The 17,243-nt window shown below is 35.4% G+C and overlaps 1 protein-coding gene across 6 annotated transcripts in view; it reads right to left on the reverse strand.

Moving 5' to 3' along the window:
• ROBO1 (roundabout guidance receptor 1) overlaps nucleotides 1–17,243 on the reverse strand; it is a 620,749-nt gene that overhangs the window by 424,231 nt on the left and 179,275 nt on the right. The window lies entirely within an intron of this gene.

A 17,243-nucleotide genomic window follows, 5' to 3' on the forward strand; every position in this document is an offset into this window, starting at 1 on the left:
GAAAATGGAATATACTGGCAACAGGAGCCTGTGTACCACTAAACTCTAGAGCACACTGCTGGGTGCAGTCAGAGCAATACTGTGGTCTGAAGCTCCTCTTAACTACCTTTAAGAAAAAAAAAATAGAATATGATTCAAAATTTTGACATTCAGTTTGAAGCAGGTCTCAACACCCAGAGACCAAGGGATGATAAAGGTGTTCCATCTTGCATCTTACTAGCTCAGATGTATGGAGTTCTGCATCTACACACAACAAGAGGTATTAGTTATATTACTGAAAGATGCATTCATTAACTAGTACCAGGGATTTATCAGGAGGAAAGGGAAGGGGAAAAAAGAAAAAGAATCATAATCCTTAATGGTGAAGGGCAAGAGAAGCGCTATAAGCTTATGGAAAAATTACAATAGTCTTTGAAACACTGAACTGAAAATATGGTCTGTTTGAAAATCCAGATAGGTAAAAAGCTCAAATACGTCCAGGAGGTCTTGGGTGTAGGCATCATATTAGTTATAAGTTGAGTAAGGACTGAGTCTCCTAAGAAGAAACTCTGCTGCTCTCTGAGATAAATTGAACATTTTTCCTCCATAAAGTTACAGAACTTGTGAAGATTACTCTGGTACTGGCTCTTCTGTGGAGCAGAGTGGGAACTGCCAAGTGCACTGATAATATCAAAGTATTGATTTGTTGGTCTAAACAAACTCACTATCTGGCAACACCCCTTTGTGCAGTGTTTTCATGAGCAGGAATTCTTCTTGATCACAGACTGCCTTTGAACCTCAGTTTGCCAAGCAGCAGCAGTGCTCATTGAAACGGCTCCTCTCCTCCCAGTGCCATCTGCCCTCGGTCAGGAAAGGACAGCGGTGCTGACATCACGAAGAGAACCATACTCGAGAATGGACTCAGGGTACAAAAAATTTGCTCAGGGCTTTTATGCATGTCTTTTTTATTTTTTTCTTCAGATCAATTTCCTTAATAAATTACTTAATCCAACAGAATATTACGTCTCTACTATGGTCAAACTAAACCAGATTTTTCTGACATGAGTAAAAGGCAGCTGGTTCAGTTCCCCTCCCAACTCCTACCTCCAGCTGATTTAAAGTAAAATGCAACAATTGGGTTTCATTACAGAATTACTAACCGTATGTGCCCTACTAAGGACTCAGATAAGTAAACTGAACTTTAATTAAGGATTTAGTTAAATATCCTCTTTAACTTGTTGCATGTGTATTTTAACCATAGTACTGACGACATAAGACTGGCAGATTTTCAGCAATACTGGAGTCTCCTTGAAAATACTGACACCTTCAGTGAAGTACTGGAAATTAAATAAATACAGTATACTACAAAGAGAATTTTTCTTCTTTAACCCATACATGCCTGAAATGGGGTAAGCACAGATTCAAAATAACAAAGACTACTGTTTTGAGATAACTGTAAGATAAAAAGATGATAATAAAGCAAGCTGAATCCCAAAATCCGAAATCACAATAGAAAATGTATGAAGATAAGCATTGGACATCAAAATATTTCAAAAAATGCACAAAGCTTTTGAATGCCATATTAAAACCAATACAGACTAATGTTCAGTGCAAACACTTATTTCCAAGAAAGGGTTAAAAATGCATAGTAAATACATGTGCATATTAAGTTGCATGCCTAATTATCAAACAAATGTCTAGATAGTGAAACTGAGTCACAGAAAAAAAAACATACGTCCTAAGCACAGCGAAACTGTGAAGATTGATCAGTTTGCAAAAATACAGTAAGATATTCCTCTTAATAATTTTTTCACTGAAAATAAAAATTGGCTAAAATGCTTTTTTTTCCCTGACACCACGCATCTACTTTCTATCAGATATTTAAATAGCTTATCCTCCAAAAAAGAATTAAACTTATGATAAAGAAAAAATTAACATGCTGAAGACACACATACAACTTTCATTGAAAATCCTTTATCTTTCAGAAGTTTTGATTTCTTGATGAAAAATTCTAATAAAAGCACAGGCAATGAGGAAATCATAATTAAAAGGAAGATGTTGGCTCAGAAGAGTGTCATGGTCTTCAACAAGCTACACTTTATCTTTGTGCAAGACACAACCTTTTTTTTCAATCCTGGCCAGTTTAGCTATAAACTGGGTCAGTTCTCTAAACAAAGCTCAGCTTAGCAGAAATGAAATGTTTTGTCTGAGAAGAACTAGCAACATGTATGTGGATTAAGTACACTTTATTAACCTAAAACATCACTGCAGGACTCAAAATTCTTCTGATTAAATTATCATTTTCCATTCTTAAAAATATGGATAGTCCAGTGATAGCCATTGAGCACTCAGCATGTCAGTCTCTTTATGTGTGCAGTTTTACTGTCACCACTGGAAATGGAGCAACCCACTTTGCTGGATCAGACTTGTTCTGACTGTAGCATCTGTCACTAAGTCTGCTGCCATTTTCTGGCACCCGTTCTGAAGGAGGATGTCCTACTACAGACATTATGTTATGGCGTATAAATAGCAGAAATTCAGGTATGCCAAAGGATCCACTCCCTGTACCAAACAGGAGAGCTGAATCTTGGTTTCACAAAGGCTTGAATAAATGAAGCAACCCTTCTGTGTAGGAATTCAGTGAAAAATGTACTAGGTTACTTATTAAAATTTTCCTGCTTTAGGATAACCCCCTCAAGCTTGCTTTTGCAATAGCAAGAAATTTGAGCCTGATGAAGAGCAGAGCCGGCTACAGTCAAATGGAATCCACATGCTTGTGCAACATGAAAAGGCAGAATAATAGAAAGAAGTTGCTACATGTCATGACTATAGAGTTTCCAGCCCAACTTCTTCCCATTTTACTTACTGTCTGTCTCATTCTCATTCACATCACAACTCTCTAAAAAATAAATAAAACCAGCTGGTCTTCTTTCTGTAGCTTTATATCCAGGAAAGTGTAGCTAAGCCCAGTGTTTGAGTTACACACATTTAGATCATCTCAGGATGAGGTCCATAAAACTTCTGAAGTAACTCACCAGTATCATAAAAGCTCAAAACCACTGGCCAAGCCAAAAGGTCTAAAAACACCGGGAAGCAGCTGAAGTTGGCCAAATTATAAACAATTGAAAACAGACATGGTAGCAAAAAGTGTTAAGAAACTTTAGCTATAGGCATTGCTGCCAGCTCTAGCTATAAATCAGAAAAATAAAACGGGAGGACAACCTTCAGTCTGTTCAGAGCTTTTTAGAATAAGAACATGTCTGTTTATATAATTTTGTACAGTGGTAGGAAAATACGGTAATTAGAATGCAAACACCACATTTTGCTTTACACTAAGAACTGATGAAATAAGGGATATCCAGAATTTACAGAAAAATACAAAATCACAGAACTAACAATTTCCCTTCAATTTTTCAGTGTCTTCTAAGGTTTTGTTAAAGTACAAATGCTGGAAACAAACTACACCTCCCAATCAGCTTTGTTGAAAACATAAGCAAGGAGTGCTTATCTTGATCTGGACTATCAGCATAATTCTGAATTAATTTCATTTTAATTATCAAGGATACTTCTCCAACACTAGGAAAATATTATTTACAGAACTACAGGACACCTCTTGAATATGACAGGGTTAAGGGGTTGGTGAATGAGTGAGGCCCCTCCTGATTTTGGTCTCTGTGGGTAACCTTCCTCAGATCTGTTTCACAAGTCCATTCTTTCCATCTTAAACCCCCAGAAAAAGTAACTTTGCTTTGCTTCTTTCACAGTGTTTTATATGTTGGATATATTCACTCATGACAGATAAGCTATCATTCTTCATCTTGCAGATGAGAAATAGAAGTGATTTACCCTCGTCCCATAACATCTCAATAGTTAGACTGAACAGATGGACTAAAATAATCCAAGCAAGGGAGGCACAAACCCCCTCTTCCTCTCTGCTGAGCTCCACCACTCTTCACACCTAAAATGCGCCACATCTGGCCTTGGGCACCACGGCTTCTTCTCAGCCTTTACTCCATCCATAAAGCATCTCAGCCTTCACAGGATCACTCAGATTAGGTAACTTGATAGTAAAATGTACTAATAATTTTAATTGTTTCTATAAATGCTAAAGCAAATCTGTTACTGTCTCGACAGGAGAGTTAAGCTAATTAAGCATTGTTTTCATTTTTCAAACCCTTCCTTATTTCTTCTCAAATATATTTGACTGAATGGCTAAATAAAAAATAAATATATACAGTCTACCTATTGACTTCAGACAGCTTACCTGAAAGACTTGTTACTTGCAAAGTTTCTTGCGTACAGTTTTAAGAATCCATTATTTGATGCTCTAAAAATTGGTGGAAGAACAAAACACTTGAGCAGCTCTTGTGTAGTGTAGTAAAGAGTCAGTACAATAAATAAGCAATGGTTCAATGCTTCTTAGACATGTTTGAGTTTCTGTTGGATGCATTTCAGTATGACTTCAAGAATACCTTGACCTATAGACACTAATTTTGGGTTTGCTCAAATAACACAAGCCCCAAAGTTTTGTTTTGTTTTTTACATGAAATGTATTATTAGAGAGAATAGTTTCACTTTGATTTAATCATCTATTTACTTAGGGTTGGGGTTTTTGTTTGGGGTTTTGTTGTTGTTGTTTTTTAAGCACTGAAGAAACTGAAATATAGGATTTCTTTTGAAAATTTAGACCTAAAAAGCCTGAAATACATCTCATTCACATTGAAATAAATCAGGTAAATTGTCAATATCACAGTATAAACCCCTTTTATGCAGAGGACTAGTTAAAAAAATGCTCTTCCATGTGTAGATAGGAAAGTAGAGGTATGTTACTATTTATAGATCTGAATATATTCATATTAGAATACATGAAGTTATCTACAGTATGTATAGCTGGTAATGAAGGGTGAGATTAAATTAGAATAACAACAACAGAATCATAGCAGGAAATGCACACTGATTTTATATGCAGACTCAGTTTAAAAGTTTATTTTATAAATATATAAAATAGGAAAACAAGGTGTAAAATGCTTAAGGTTAGTGAGTTATCCTTAAGCTTTTTTTCTGGACCACTAATGCCTGGTTCTGGCAGGGCTGGTTAATACAAACAAGATGAACAACTAACTTGGATCAGAAGAATAAAGAATGTGGACTCTCCTTCTGAACTAACCCTTACCTAAACCTCTACTTTTGCTATAATAATCCAAGTGATTAGTTAGATATGAAATGGAAAGGTAAGTAAGAATTGATCCACATATCATCTAGGTGATCAAAACCTTATACCTATTCTTGCATAAGCATTCAAGAGTTGTCATGGAACAAAATTTTCCATGCATTGATTCACTGCAAAAAGATATGAAGTCAAGTCTTTGCTAGTGAGACCACATAGGGTAAAAAGAATTGGAGTGTAGAGTTCTTGTGTCACTGAGAAAAATTATACAGTCAGGGTGATGCAGGCAACAATGAAATAATGAACTGCATTGTGTCCCTAATTTTGAGCTTGGGAATGTTTCTAATCACTAGGAAAGGAGAACCACTGGACCAGCACAAATTTAAACAATTGGCTGGACCAAGGTTAATGTGCTCAGCATTTGCCAGGACTGAAAGGAATTCAGATATTAAATAATACTATTTTCCAACCTAAATTATACTCTCTTGGAATGTACAGCCATAGTGTACACAAGGCAAGATAATACTGACAAGAATGAATATAAAATAGCGTGACAATTTACCACTTATTACTGATTAAAGCAACAGTTGATTCTGACCCAAGTATGATTTACATGGTTTTTAGACAACTATACTATGGTTTCATACACTCATGCCTGTGTTGTGTCATCCATCTACAGCCTAAGCCCAGCTGCATGTGACAGCAACCCTAACTTGGTACATGGAGGTGAGCTCTCATGACAAGCCTTTGTCAGCAGGCAACTACAGGCCAACACCAACACCAAACACTCTGAATCGATTCACGCACCACCTCAGCCCCTGGTGCCAGGTGGAAAGAGCCTGCCTTGGCCAAACTTCGCAGCAAGAGCAGGTTTGCACCAGGCGGACAGGGGGACAACTCACACTGTGGTCTGTACTGCATCAGCACATAGCCAGGGAGGCATTGTGCCACCACGAGTAATTCTGTCACAAGGAGGAGTATAGTGCAGAAGAAGAGAAGAGTAGCTCTGCAAGACACAGCTCATGGGTAGCTAAGTTTCCCTGCCAGACATGAAATAACTCTCACTGGGGGCAACTGGGCACCTGCCCAGCACTATATAGCACATGCCATAGTATTCCGGTATCATGAACAAACTAATAACACTACCTTGAATGACAGAAAACTCTCTCCTGAAAAAAACCCTGGAAACATTTTTCTATACTTCAGGAAAGGGTGAAAGGTAATGCAAAGGATGAGTAGAAAGAAGTAGTCTGTAAACTATACACTTTTTTTTAAGTTAATATTTTTTTATGCTTCTTTCTCACACTAACCAGTTGATCATACTTCTCCACGATCAAATATGCTTTTGACTTAGTCAAATATCTTCCTTCTATGCTAGGATGATTACGCTAATAGAATCACATTATTATTTACAGAGTACATGGGAATGACTAGGCAAAAGTTCAGGTTGAACAAAACTCAAGCGACTACTTTATTTTTGGCGCTTGGAATGTTTGCAGAACAAACAATATCTAAGGAAGTGCAGTTGATGAAAGGAGGCTGCTTAATCAGCATAAAATAAACAGCTAAAAGCAAGATGCACAGGGAGAGGCAACAAAAGAACTACTGACTTGCTGCAGTATTGTTTTCCTTTCAAGCTCTGCTCACAACAGAAGCTTTTCAACAACTATGCTTAAATGCCCCAGTTTCGACACTGAATTCCATAAGGAAAGAAAGAAAAAGCTTTCAGTCCCTTGTACTACAATGCTCACAAGACACCTTGGATCTTCTATAAGCCTTATGACATGCTTCTCAAGTAAAAGCCAAAAGCACAACACTGACAAAAAAAGAACATAGTTTGTGCACCAGATGCACATAAAAAAGCACATAAAACCAGTAACGAGGCATGCAACTGTATTTTAACTGGAAATCTATATTCCCTGAATAAGTAAGCTCCTCTTAACAACACGTTCATAGACTCAAGAGTATACATTGAATTTGGGAATGCATTGCCCTGCTGGAAATCTTAATATGATCAGATTATTTCACCCCAATAGGTCTTACAAAATGAAACCCTGGATGTTCTTCCAGTAGTAAACAGTTACGATGCTATTTTGATCTTAAGCTGCTATTACAGCCAGACACAAATAATGTATATATTGTCCTTGGAATAATAATCAAGGAAAAAAGAAAAAGAAAAAAAAATAACAGAAAGCACTATTTTTCTCTTTCAGCAGCCGTTCTTTTTAGAAGAGATTTAAATGATCTGACATTTTACTAAGTATCAGAAACAGAGAATTCCAAAATGCCAGTTTTAAGTAAAACTATCTTTTGCAAATTGCTTTATTAAGATACCAAGGTTTCAAATACAACTCCTCCTAAGAAATTAGATGAAATCATATTTTTGTCTCTGAAAGTAGTTTGCCACACAAAACCCACTTTCTTCATCTGCTGGGTTCTCTTTAGAGGCATAACACACAGGAGTCAGTAGAATCAGTTGGAGTATTCAACTAAGTCATAGCAATATGTCATACATGAGTTTGTTCTTTTAATACTATAAATGAATAACAATATCAATGGCATTTGGTTCTGTGATCTGGAACAACAGTTTCGTACTAGAAGACACTTCTGCAGCATATTTTGTTTTTAAACTGCAGTTTAAGCTTTTAAGTACAGTGAAGCTGGTTTCACTGGCAAGACGTCAGATCGGCATGTAGAAAATGTAGGTAAACCCTTTTCTTTAAAAACTGTCCAGCAAATAAATTAGACTAAAAAGTAGGGTCAAGGATGAAGAGTGCGCTTGTCTTCAAAAGAGATGAATAAAAAGAGCCACATAACACCACAACGAAAAGTAGTACAGGCAAAAAAAAAAATCCTGAACTTTTCAGTTCATCACACCTCACAATACAGGAATAAGAGAACAGTCAAAGTGCTTAAAAAGTAGGAAGCTGAGAACTGTTGAAAGAGAACTTATTTGTCACGCGAAGTGACAGTGGAAATCACTACCAAAAGGCACAACCAAGAGTGTACTTAGGAGACTCAGAGATAATATTTTCTGTTTTATCTAATAGTTGCTGAAAATTATCACATCCATTGCTAGTGCTGCATAATGCTGCTGCAGATTCTTTTCCTGAGATCCAGCTTGCAATTACTTGTACCTTTAATTATTCAAGCCAGAGGTTTTCACACTGGATATAGGTGCCGAATGAAGGTTTTGCAAGTTCAATAATAACTTCAAAGAGCGTCGATGTGATTCTACATCCTGGAATTTAAGATTTCTTGATTTTGTTTTCAGTTTCTTTCCATAAAAAAACAAAGCTGAAGCAAAAACCACCGTAAACTTCCCTCAAATCATTCATAATGCTTAAATTAATTACTCATCACTGATGGCATGGAAAAAAAAGAAGAGGATGAAGGAAACTTCTGTTAGTCTAATTTTCACAAAAATTAAAAGATGCACACTGACTATGTTCTAGAAATATTTATTCATAACTTTTATTCCAAATTAAATGTTTTGCAAATAGGAATTAAACGAAACAAAAAAGTATGTTCTGCTGATATGAATAAAGACTCTAGGATACAATCTATAATTAACCTGAAGAACATGGAAGGTAAATGTCCAACCACTATGAACAAAGCAGAGAAAAAATTATAAACCTATGATGCTAAAAGAATCCTTGCTTCAAAGTGTGTATGCTCTCTAAGGAAGCTAGGGAGGGCAGTGCATGATGACTTTTTTTTCTAGAAACTAGGCACAGGAGAAATAATACTGACTGTAATTGTAACCCTTTGTACTGACTGAACAGCTCTTGGAGAACCTGGGACCATGGCTGTAACATATGTAGAAATACAATAGGTTATAGAGTAGTTGCTGTGATGTATAACATCTAAGTAGCTTTGAATTTCAATTAGAACTTGAAATAAAGCTGTGTCACAGATAAACTCTGTTCAATGTTGTTCTCCGGTTCAGAATACCCACAATATCTATTATATCATAAGGCATTACTACTTTCAGTAACATTTTTTAACTCTTTTCTATAATTTCCTTTTTATGGAAAACATAAGCATCTCATTTAATTCTGAGAGGAAATTAAAATAGTGGCAATATAGAATTTCTAACAGCTGCAACTGTATTAAATGTTATTAAGTTAACTTTTAAATTTATGCATGTAAAGTTGTATATTAAGAGGCTTACCAAAATCCTATCTCATTGCACCACTTCAGAAATAAAACTTTGAGATATAGCAATGAATCTCACCAATTCAGTAACTGATGTGATCTTAAAAGATAAATAAGTAACTAACAACTCAATAATTATCAATAACTTAATCAGGAGAAATGCATACCAATTTAATAGCTCTGTTCTTGAAAGAGAATCTGGAGTCTAACTCACAGTTGTGTGCTGAAGAGCATGCTGAGCTAGAAAAAGTCCTTTTTCACACCGGTGGTTTGCCTTACCAGCTTAAAACGCTCTTAAAACCACATGAGAATGTGACGTGCTTCCAGTGTAAGCTTGCATCTTATGCTGCTGATACCAGAATACAAGAATTGTCCAGGTCCCTCATTATGAGACTTAGCTTTACCTTTAGCTTTTCAGCTAACCTGAAACCAGCCTGGATACCCAAGATGTGTTAAGGTAGAAATAATGAAGCCATTTATTCATTATACTTAAAATATAAAGTATAAGCAGGTCTACAGAAAGGCGCATTCATATAAAGAAACAATTCTTACAGCTACTTGTACTTTTGTTAATTTCCTAGAAGCTTCATCTTTGCTTTATCCAACTAACCAGCTACTGTAACAGATGATCAAAGATTCACAGCTGGGTTACAGACCTACCCAACTTTCATCTGAACAGCTTCCTCCATTGGAGCATATCTTTGCTAGAATACACATAACATTTTATAGTCAAAGTCTCCCCAGGATACTTCTCAGACTCAGACTTTTCACCTATGAATATTTCACAATTCATAATTTAATCAGGTCAATTTTATCACTTTTCTAAAAGAAAAAAAAAAAACCCTACTGCGTTGGCCTAATTTAATAAATATGAGTATACACTGGAAATGGCAAGGTGGAACCAATAAATCTGTAAAGTATTAACAGAAAGCTGCAACCTCTCTTTAAAATTGAAACTAATTTCTCATACTAGCTTATAACGTACTGCACAGTCCTATAAAAATATGCATAGGTTTAGTTTTAATTTCTTTTGAGATTTAAAGGCATTAGTTAATCAAAGGGTGAATAATTTCTTAACCAAATTTGTATTTAAACTACTTCACTGTAATGTTTTGGTTTAGATAGATATAATATTTGCTTTCCACAGGAAATACCCATATAGTGAATTTTGTAGACTGATGCAATTTTACAGAGTGACAGATTTCACTGCAGAATTGTTAGTAAATATTGCAGTTATAAGAAGTTGTTAAAGAAACAATATGTAGAAGGAACTGATAGGTTAAGAATCTCAGACTGTAATTTATAGTGTAGTAGGCTACTGTGAACACAAAAAAACCCTCAAAATTTCATACCAGTTTGTAGAAAGAAAAACTTAGGAAAGAAGGCACTTGGGGACTTGACTAGAAATGGAAGAGTATCTTGCCTTGTAGTCATGTTTAATGAAGGCATTAATTTTTTCTCTTCTGAGGCTGTCACCTGGCTGAGGTTCACAATTCTCCAATAAGAGACAGTTGTATAGCATGCATTTCAAAAAAATGAGCAGAATGTTGGATATGAAGAGGGGGTTTTATGAAAAGAATACTAGGAGCTGAATAAAACACTAGATGTAACTGTTATACAGATTTATTTTCTTCCCTTGCTTCAAGATACCACCACTGCTTTTGCACAGACTTGAAAGAAAAGACCAGATGACAGTTAAGAATAAGTTCTGCAGGAAATGGGATGCAACTGTGTAAGAGAAAAAAAATAAAAAAATGCCTGTGTGGGGAAGCTAAAATGCCAGCGGGTAACAAAATAGAGGACGTAAATACAAAAAAGCCCTGGTAATTGACAAGAGAAACAAATGAAGGAAATAGCCATGAAAAAACAGAAGAGCAAGTAGTAAAGGGGAAAAAAAAAAAAAAAAAAGGAAAGGAAGAGAGGAATAGAACTAGATGCAATGGCAAGAAATTAAAAGGCAAAATTTTAAAGTTTACAAAAGTGATTTTGGAACATAAATCACTTGAAGTGATTAGCTTAGTATTTAGTTCAATGATTCTCAAAGAAAAAAAGGCTTCTAAGCAATTATATCTTCTGAATATGGTACTTGAGATACTTTGAAATTTTTGTTCAAGGACAGAAAATATCTTGAGGAAAGGGAAGGGATTTTTGGAGAGAATAACATCTTCAGACTACCAAGTACAGCTACAGAAAGGTTAAAATGGAAAATGAAATGAAAAAAGGATCAAAGGGAAATTAAGATAAGAAAGTCAGTGAAAATAAGGGACTATTTTAAGCTTTTACCCAAATGCAGAATGAAGAAAGGAAACAGGAAATGAATACAAATCAAGGACTGTCTTGACAGAAAAAAGTTGAGCATTAAAGGAAAATCTGTCATCTCAAACCCATGTGTTTGTACTCAGTTTTGGTACTTAAATTTTCAGACATGACATTGAAATAGAGAATTCTCATTGAATTAGTAACTTTGAGTAAAATACATCCCTTAAGTCATCATGTTACAAAGGCAAAACTGTGTTTTAAATTAACCTAATACATGTGAAAGCATGTCATTTCATTGATTCAAAAATCAGCCTAAGAACAAGAGGGGTGGCTCAGCCTGTTATTTTCTAGCTGGCATACAGGGCAAGGTGATACCATTGGTTATTTAAAAAAAAAAATAAAATTATCAGTGCATATTGTTTTGTCAAAATATAGAAATTCAGACAGTCTTAGCCCGCAATGGGGCAGAATAAATGTATTTCTTTTTGCCCCCAGTTTTCTTCAATCGATACTTGAGTATCGAGATAAATAAGGAAGAAGTGCTAGCCAGGGAAATCTACTCCCTCTTCTAACTGCAGGGGATGCTAGAAAAGAGACCCCAGGAAGGCACCTTTGTGGAGTCAGTGCCATTTCTGTTTGCTCAGAGGAGACAGCCTGGGCACAGAAAAGGAGAGAGCTGTGAATAAGAAGGTGTAATGTAACCAGAAGAAGATGGAACAAACTTTCTGGTAACTGGACATCATCTTCTCCTAACCTTACCTCTTCTTACGGGGCTGGTCCTTTTGTAGGTACTGGAGGCCTGGAGAAGGGCCCTAGGAGCAATGGATAAGCAGGGGAGAGAGATAGACTCCACTTCATGCTCTCTTCTTTTCACCCTGCTCTTACCACCTCATGCAAGCCTCAGCAGATCCAAGGAAACTAGAACTGGACCTGGCATTACTGTCATTAGAAAACACTCTTTAGCTCTCTCTTCAGTGCCCACTCCTAATACTGTTTCACTTTTCCATAATGAAGTGTTCACAATGATTTCTGATCCTTATCCTTCACATGTATCCACTGAAAAGTGGTATGTAGAGCAGCAGCCTGGCTCATTTGCCTTTGGAGATCAGCTCTAATTCTCAGCTCTCAGGCCTCAGACTGAAACTATCAGCCCTAGTGAATACACACTCGTCTAAATATATACACAGTTTTCCTTTGCTTGTAATTATTATAAATTTCTCAGTATTCAGGACTCTGCAAGAGATGGTCCCATCTCTAAATCCAGGCAGTTAAGACAAAGAAATAAGAAAAATAGACACAGAAAGGTAAGAACAAAACCAAAATCCAATTGCCCTTCTATTGACAGCAGAAGTGAGAGACAAACCCTGTGTTTTAACTGTCAGCACAGTGATTTACATCTGTGCCCCTGCCCGACTTTATCTTTTTGGAGTATTGTATCTTGGTGAACCTTAAAATTTTATTTTACCTCCACCACAGTTTTGATAGGAAATATTTAAATGGCTGTCTTGATTCATAGAATGGCTACAGATCACTGATTCTCTAGCTTTGCAGTCAATCATAAGACTAAAAGAACTTAGTTTTAGAAAGCAGAAATTAAATTAGGTCTTTGTTCACATAATAACAATGCAAAGGCATTTTAAAACATTCTTTAGGTCTAAGTACTGAGTTGAATTTTCATTCAAGACCATCATTTTAAGAAGCAGAATTTTAATATTTTGACACTCAAAAAACCTTTCCATATTCTCTTCTTAAATGACAAAATTCAGTAATAGAGGAGAAGCTGTAAAAAAAGGTTATAAGAGGTAAATCTTGAAAACATTTGCCAAAGTGCATAGCTAACACTTTAAAATGTCAAGCCAAACAGATGCTTGTGTGCATCCCAGTGGAGGTATTTTAGATCGGTAAAAACTTAAACCATGTTCTTCAAATTAAACCTGAACTTATCTGAAAAAAAAAGCAAACAAAAACCAAACCCATCCCATATTCAGAAGGATGTTTTTTTCATCTATATTAAAGCGAAGAATTTAGGTCAGGGACCATGATCAGTGATAGCAGTATATACTTTGTATAGTAACAGGCCAGAGCCAAAGCATTAAAAAACCCCAAAACTAAACTTAACAAGCGAAAAAGGGTGGAGGCGACCTTAAAAAGAGACAAACATAAGAATCCACCATCTGTGGAGGCAATGGCAACTTACAACTTCCCAGCTCTACAAAAGGCTTTCCCATGTCTTGAAGGTGATATAGGTTCAATTGTCATTAGATAATCCACAATAAGGGCACCCGACAGTATTTCAGTCATGGATAGAAAATGATATAGCAGTGTAGCCAAACCTTTTTTTTTTTTTTTACAGTAAAACTTCAGTCTACTTCTATTCACTTATTTTTTCTTTTTTTTTCTTTTCTTTTTTTTTTAAGCAGCTTGTAATGATCTTGATAATCATTTCCATCTGTCTTAAAACTGCTTGAAACATAACATTGCATATGAAAGCACATCTAGAATTAGTTAGAATTCTGCATCTGCAACTACGTTTTCAGCATATCTAAAACCAGAAGCAAATTCTTGATGACAGTATTCAGAGCGTGAAAGCCTAGTTTAACCTTGGGAAGATGAAAATACCTTAATTTAATATTCATTGCCCCACCACCTTAGTTTTGATCAATATTAATTTCTGATGCTAATAAATCTTTATACTATCTCAAGGACAGGGAGTCAATAATTGCTTATTATGGAATGAAAATGCAAGATTATATTTTCATTTTTTATATTTCACGCACAGCAATTATCAGCATTAAAGTTTATAGAAGTTTATAAAAACATCTGTCTCAGGCTCCACCAGGTAAAAACAACTTAAAATTTTCTAGGCAGCCATGGCTGATTTGAACACCACAGAAAATAAGAGGTTTTTTCTCAATGAGCCACCAAGTACCACCTCATTTAATACCTGCTATGTTACAAGGAGATCATTGCATACGGACAATCAACAGACACATCTCCCAAACAGTGTGTAAAGGACAAACTATTTAGTGGACTCAGACCTTGCGAATTAACAACATTCTTAAATTTTAGTCTAAACATTTATTTTCAAGATTTCATTCCCTCACATTGACTTAGGTGTCAGGCATTGAAAGAAAGCTCCTACCTATGGTTAAGACAGTGCCAGAATTCCCATTAATTTCAAACAGGACAGGGTGTCTCCCTAGGGAAATGAAGATGACTGTCAGTAGTATTGGGAAAAGAAGCAAAAGGCTAAAATAACCAATAGTTAATATCTGTATTTAATTTCTAAGTATCCTAATTTGTCTCTACAAACTGTGCCTACTCTATTGGTGTCAATTCTGGCTGGCATCATATAAAGAAGAGGTTTAATGGTACGGTTTGTGTCATGACAACAGGTCATGCAGATGAGAATGATATATATATTGACTTGACATATTGATGGTTTGGTTCCTCTAATTCCAGTCCTAAAAGGAATTTTTAAACCCATGTATAGGGCTGTACAGAAAGCTTACTGTACAAATAACTTTAAGTGGTAAATCCACTTTTTAAGTTAAATTTCATATAAGTTAGTGACTATTGACATTGCTGATTAAGCTTTCTAGTGGGATGCCACATATTCGTGGGGGTAAACAATCCGTGCAATACTCAAACCTCTTCATAGATGCTCGCAGCAGTTGCTCTTTGTCACACTGCCAGCAATCTCCTGCTTTTAGCCATCAACCATAAAAAAAGCAGCTTTAGTCCACTCCCAGTTTTGCCTCTTTGACACAAGCTAGTGTGCCATTTACAGATAGTGAAAAAAGAGACAATCATATGTTACTAAGTTTTCTGATACTCGTCTTTTGATAGAGCCTTTATCTTTGTTAAAAAAATGAAATAATTATCTGATTTTACTGATATCTAATTTATATCTATTTTAATTATGCAGCCAATGAGCCTCTAGGGATTATGTGGGAAGCCAATCATACATTCTTTATTGTCATAAATATTGTATTACTTCAAATGCACTCTGGAAATCTCATTCTCAGCATTTCTTAATGATATTCAAAATTCCAGGACAGAGCAAACTCCTATCACAAAATGTTAGAACAATTTCTAGTGTTTGTGTATTATTTTTTCCAGTTACTGCAATATCAATCTTACTTCATCCTTCATTAATCCAGTGAAATACAAAGTTTAATGCCAATGAAATGGTTGCCAGAATCCTATTTAAATACTTCTAATTAAAAAAAAATATTATAACAGTGGCAAAGGTTTTACCACAGCAAGAAAAAGCTTTCACAGAATTTTTCAGGCCCTTAAAAAAATACCAGACAAGCAAAACTCCAGCATACTTTCAGATGTGTGTATTAAATTGTTTTCTTCTTATTACACTAAAATGCTACTAGGTGTGTACATGTCTTAATTAGAACAAATCAACCAATTTTGGAGTAAGATTTTATTTCACACATGCAAAATAAACACAGAAAACAATTTAAGTGCAATTATTATTTCCATAATTTAAAAGTTTTTCTTTATGGACCTCTTCTCATGATTGCTTTTAGGATCTCTCTCTAGGCGACTTGCCATAACGCCTTCATTGTTAAGGATGTGTTTGTTTCTGAAACTGCTATGCTTCATAACATGCTGTTAATTGCTGAGTACTATCATAAAAAACCCAACCCCCCCCCCCAAATAACGCACCTTGTTACAAACATCTGATCTGATTTCTTCCCTAAATGGTCCTTAATCTGTAAATACACAAGTGGATCTTGTTCCTCCTGAAAAGGAAAACCTCCTTTTGCATTTCAAAAACAGTACAGAGAAAAGAAGATAAGGTTATAAATTATATCTTAATGGATATAACCATTTACCCAAACCAGCACAGAACAAGGTATAATCCCAAATACAACACTGCATGAGAATGACAGCTTCTAGAAATCTTTGAGATATTGCCTCCCCATCAGAATTCAACATGCAAGTAAAAGTCATGTGTCCCCAAGAGAAGACTGAAAGAATGTACCATGCCGTGTTCCTTAAATTAATTCAAGGTAAAATTCCAAACGAAGTTCTCAAATATGACTGATTTATCAGTTCTTACTCCCACTTTATTTGTATCAGCACATTTCAGGTTCTACTGTAAACTTCAGATGAAATATAGTTAAGTGTGACAACTACTATTACTCAGGTGGAACTTAAAATGTTTTATGTCTAGATGTGCAATGAGAGATAATAAACAAATAATAAGAAAAAGAAACAATGACTATAAACATAAGCAGATTATACAAAAATGAAGATTTTTTTTCCAAATTCCAGAAATAATTCATTTAATTTCAGACAGAACTTGTCAATGGGCCTTGTTTTTGAGAAATATTTACAAAAAAGTAAATATAATTTCATTTTGTTATTAGTTTTTAAAGAAGGACATCATTAGTCCAAGTTTAGAAGTTGATCAAAATAGACATTTTAAAAAGAGCTTTTATTTCTGTAGCTAAACAGAGATGACTATTGCACACTTTTCCCCCTTCACTTTTGGACAATGGATACTTCTTTACAGATTTTAATAAATTAATGAAAAGAATCACATTCAGTATTAGTCAAATGGAGAATCCCATGACAGAGTTGAGAGACTGCATTGTAAAGAAGTGGAAAGTTGTTGGGTTTTTTAATATTTTTCATCTTAGGCATGAAAAAGAAGATT

The sequence above is a fragment of the Cuculus canorus genome, chromosome 1 (genome assembly GCF_017976375.1).
Source record: "Cuculus canorus isolate bCucCan1 chromosome 1, bCucCan1.pri, whole genome shotgun sequence".
Classification (NCBI taxonomy): Eukaryota; Metazoa; Chordata; class Aves; order Cuculiformes; family Cuculidae; genus Cuculus; species Cuculus canorus.